Source organism: Perognathus longimembris, chromosome 8 (assembly GCF_023159225.1).
Source record: "Perognathus longimembris pacificus isolate PPM17 chromosome 8, ASM2315922v1, whole genome shotgun sequence".
NCBI classification, from domain to species: Eukaryota; Metazoa; Chordata; class Mammalia; order Rodentia; family Heteromyidae; genus Perognathus; species Perognathus longimembris.
In genome coordinates this window covers 10,573,788-10,578,751 of record NC_063168.1, presented here as the reverse complement: position 1 = coordinate 10,578,751, position 4,964 = coordinate 10,573,788, and positions in this window count along the sequence as shown.

Below are 4,964 nucleotides of genomic sequence, written 5' to 3'. Positions count from 1 at the left end.
TGATTAAGAATTTGTATGGGTATATAGTGAGTGTGGAGGGAGGGAAGGCAGGGAGTGTGACTTGTTTGTGTGATTGTGCATGCACATGCGCGCTCAGGGCCCTACACGAAAGTCCAAGCTGTTTGTTCCCAAGCCAACTCTAACTATTGAGCAAGATCTCTTGGGGTTTTTCTTCCTTGCATATAAGAAGGTAGAAGGCGGCAGGTGTTTCTGGCAGCTTGGCTGTGATTGCCACGTCCTAAGCTGAAAGGAGGCTTCTCCCCAGCTGAAGGAGAGTCCGCCACAGGAGTGGGCATTGATGGTAAAGCCCACCGTGTCAAGATGTCTCGGGCCCTGAGAAGGGACAGGATAACCCAGGCAGAGGCAATGATGCCGTGAGGGCTGGAGCCAGGAAATGCTCGGAGATTCGACCTGTAATTTGAAGCCAGATCAAAAGCCGGGGAGTGGGCGGTGGCTCACTGCGGCCTTCCCAGCCCCTGGGGACATACAAGCACAGTTGGAAGACCTCCAGATCTCACTCAGAGCAGAGGGACCTGCAGGCACGATGCAGAGCGGAGGGAGGCGGCTGCACACCCCCGGGGGGGGAGAGGCACGTAGGTCTCAGGTTGGCACAGAGGTGGGCAGCTGTACGTTCCAGCAGGTGGATGAAGGGAAGAGGGACTGCGAGGAGAGGAGGAGGGAAGGACGCTAGAGAGGGAGCCCTTGTCCTTCGAGTGCCCATCCCAGCGCTCCAGTGACAGCTGCAGCAGCCCTCTGCCTGGTGTGCTGGGCCTGGCACCGAGGCCGTGTGAGTGGGTGGGCTGCCCAAGGCTGGCAGCCGCTCTGTCTGCACAGGTGGTCACCCTGAGGCAGATGAAGGCAAGAGGCTGCTGGTACCCTCCGCCCCCGCACCACCCCGGCACCCAGGAACCAAGGGTTTCCAGGGGAATGGAGATCTAGTGCTGTACTCAGGCACACAAGAAGGGGCAGTATAAGGAAGGATTTACCTGGGAGAGTGGGGCGAGGCGACGTCTCCGGGCCTTGCCTTCTCCAAGCTTTGGCTGCCTCGTGTATAAATGGGAAAGCACTTCTGGGTGAACAGAGGGGGTGGAGGCAGGAGTGGGGGGGGGGAGTCAGGAACCTTTTGAGGTTTCTTTGATCTGAGGGTTGAGGAGCCGGGTGCATGCATGTAGGAAAAGGCACAGAAGGCCACATGTTCGTGTGAGTGTCTTAGCAGCCAGGGAGACAGGCTCTCTAATGTATTCTAGCTTAAAGGCCCAGGACTCCACTCCTGACAAACACACCCTTCCACCCTGTCCCCTCTGGTGAGGATCCTGGGAACTCTCCTGTCACATAGGGTCCCCTTGGCTCAGGCTTTCTCTGGGCCTGACATAGCAGGAGAAACAGCCGTTCCCCACATGCCCCACCCCGTACCCCAGAGTCTCAGGAAAGGTATAGCAGGGGAGGAAGGGGGCCGACACCTGATCATAGATTCCTCATCAGATCGTGAGCAGACTTTGCTCCCTGTGAGAAGGAGAGGAGATGACGAAAGGAAAGTGTCCCCCGCCTCCTGACCAGTCATTGTGCCTTCTTGACAAGCCAAGAATTGTTTCACTAGACGGCAGAGAGGGCCCAGGCTATGAGGATGGCTATAATGGTGGTGGATGTCGATGTGGTCACCCCTGTGAAGCAGTGAACCCGCTCGTATCTCATCCTGACTTAGATATCTAACATCAACCAAAAGCAAGAGCGTCCACAGCTCCAGGAAACCTTCACTATGCAGGCACAGAAGGAAAGGCCCACATTTGGAGAATGTAGAGGCATCCTTTTCTAATGCTCTAAATTTTATCTTCCCTTCCATAGAACAAGCAATGTAGAATCCTTAGTAGAAAATTCATACTTCCCGTTTCTACTAGGAACTGAAGAATATGAATAAATGATTGCAGTGGTTATGAACCAAGCTGTATCAAACTGTGCTTGCAGCGTAGCTCTGTGTGAGCATTCATGATCAGTGGTTTCTTGTTTTGTTTTGGGGGTGGTTTGGTAGGAGGAGGGTGACAGTCACAGGGCTTGAACTTAGGCCCTGGGTACTGTCCCTGAGCTTCATTTTTTCTCTTTGTTTTCTCAAGTCTAACTCTCTACCACTTGAGCCACAGTGCCACTTCTGGAATTTTTTCAGTAGTTTGTTATAGATAAGAGTCTCATGGCCTCTCCTGCTTGGGCTGTCTTCCAACCACGATCCTCAGATCTCAGCCTGCTGAGTCGCTGGGATACACGGGTGAGCCAATAGTGCCTGGCTTGTTTATTTTCCTTGTGATGAGCAGTTTCTGAGTGCAGGCCTGTAGGAAACGCCAATGCCTTTGTCCCAAAACCTTCCATGCCCAACAGGCTGAGGGAAATTCTACTACTTCCAGCCTTAAGGCTAATTATGCTAAATTTTATAGGTTAGTAAATTGAGACTATTCACAAGGATATCAAAGGCTAAGAAGAGACGTAGCAGTGGTGGAAGGTAGAAGAGAAGAACAACTAGGCAGGCCCCAATTCTCTCTCCTCATATTCAGTGAAATGGAGAAACTGCTAGAAATCTTCATCAACCATTTAATCCCTCTTTACCTCTTCCAATGGCACATCCATGCAATGTGTGGCCAATCTTTTTTTGAACCAGCTAAACAGCTACCTGGACCTCAAGTCCCAAGGAACATTAATTTGTTTACAAGAAACTCTGTTCTTTTTTGCTTCTACAGATTTAATTTATAAATATGTACACTGATTTCTCCATTTTTAAACTATCATAATTGCAAAATATTGACTCAGCATGTCTTAAAAGAAAAAGCACACATTGTCACTGGGTGCCAGTGTAATCCACACAACAGCCTAGACACTAATAGTTGAGAAGAAGAGATACCCAACTCTTGCTTCTCTGAGCCATTCAGAGATTTTTGTGTATTCCCAATTTCTTGGAACAGTGGAGATGCTTTTGTTTCCAGGACCACGTCTTGATTGAAGCCACAGGGCAGCCAGGCTGAAAAGCAGGCTCTGTAACTCCTGTCCCCAGCCCCACGGAACTGCTCTTTTCTCCAAGCCCCCTCTCCTCCCGCCCCACAGGGTCCTTCCCACACCTCTGATTGCAGGAAGGCCTGTGTCTTGTGTCTTTCCCACACCCAGACTGTGAGAACAGCTTTCTACCTGCCCACTGTGGAAATACAGCCATCAAAAGGAGCCTGAATGGGCTGGGGATATAGCCTAGTGGCAAGAGTGCCTGCCTCGGATACACGAGGCCCTAGGTTCGATTCCCCAGCACCACATATACAGAAAACGGCCAGAAGCGGCGCTGTGGCTCAAGTGGCGGAGTGCTAGCCTTGAGCGGGAAGAAGCCAGGGACAGTGCTCAGGCCCTGAGTCCAAGGCCCAGGACTGGCCAAAAACAAAAAAAAAAAAAAAAAAAAGGAGCCTGAATGAGACTCTGCTTTTCAGTCTCACTTTTCTACCCAGTGTCCTGCCTTGCAGACTGGCTCTGTTCTTACCCCCATCCTCCCCTAAGCAACCTCAGCGTCGGACCCTCAGTAACGAGGGCTCCCAACTCCCTCCAGGATGTTTGGTTGTGAGAAGTCAGCTGTGCAGCCCACCTTCGGGCTGCACAAATAATTACCAAAATAGCACCAAACAGTAGAGGCGCAGATGACATCCTTAAGTACACTCCATATGTATACCTGTACCTCAGGCCCTTCTGTAATCTCCACTGTGTGCAAAAGACCTATAAATGACTCCGGAAGAGCTGAGACCACAGAATCTGCCCTAAAGGCTACCAGGTGCTGCCCTGGTGGGAGTTCACTGACTGTGGCAGGGCTGGGTGAGTTGGGTCTCTGGCTAGAAATTAGAATGTGAGGGGTTAAAAAAAACACACAAAAACCTGCCTCAGGAAAATGGATAGAGGTGGAAAAAAAATAAGTGAAGTAAGTCAGGCTCAGAGAGACAGAGGGCTCATGTTTTCTCTCATATGTGGAAATTAGGTCCATATTATAAACATATATGGAAACATTCCCAGAGTCATATGTGTGTATACACCAATGTGTTGACTAAAGTGTGGAATACATAGAGGAGCATTCCAATGGTGTAACTCCTTCTAACAACTAACTTACAGTCTAACCGAATCAATACCAGGAAGATGGAATGTGTGTTGGCAGAAGAGTGGGGGATACATTCTAGGGGAGGAGGGGCAGATGAATGGAGAGAAGAAGGGTAGATGGATGCAGTCATAATACTAAATGTTCATATGTGAAAATGAAATCAGGAAACTTGAGGGGATGGATGAGATTGTGAGAGATGGGAGAGAATGGTGGAAGGAGTGACGCTGATCAATTTGTATTGTACTCATAAACTGGCAGGTTTGATTGAAACTCCTTTGTACAACTACATAAGGATAATCAAAAGTATAATTTAAAAAAACCCATCTCACATCAGATGCCTGTAGTCCCATTGCAGCCACTGTTCTTTTTCTTTTTCTTTTCTTTTTTTGTGCTGGTTCTGGAGATAGAACTAAGAGCCTAGTGCTATCTATTAGCTTTTTCTGCTGAAGGCTTGAGCTATGCCACTTGAGCCACACCTCCACTTCTGGCTCTTAGGTAGTTAATTGGAAATAAGAGTCTCACAGACTTTACTGCCCAGGCTGTTTTAAAGTAGTGATCCTCAGATCTCTGCCTCCTGAGCATCTAGGATTACAGGCATGAGCCACCAGTGCCCATATGCAGCTCTCCCTAAAGTCTTTCCCCTTCCCATACCTCGAGCACCCCCAGAAAAGGATGTGCCTCATGGACACCACTGTTGTTACCTGGAAAACCCCAGCATTTGAGCCACGTAGTTGGCCTGGGGTCACCTCCAGGTATCCTCAATCCTGCGAAACCTCTGAACTTTAAGTTTGGGCAAGAAAGATTCTTCTCCTGTCCTTTCCTAGCTGCACAGACTTCTCCTGTCATGCAAGCACTTAAT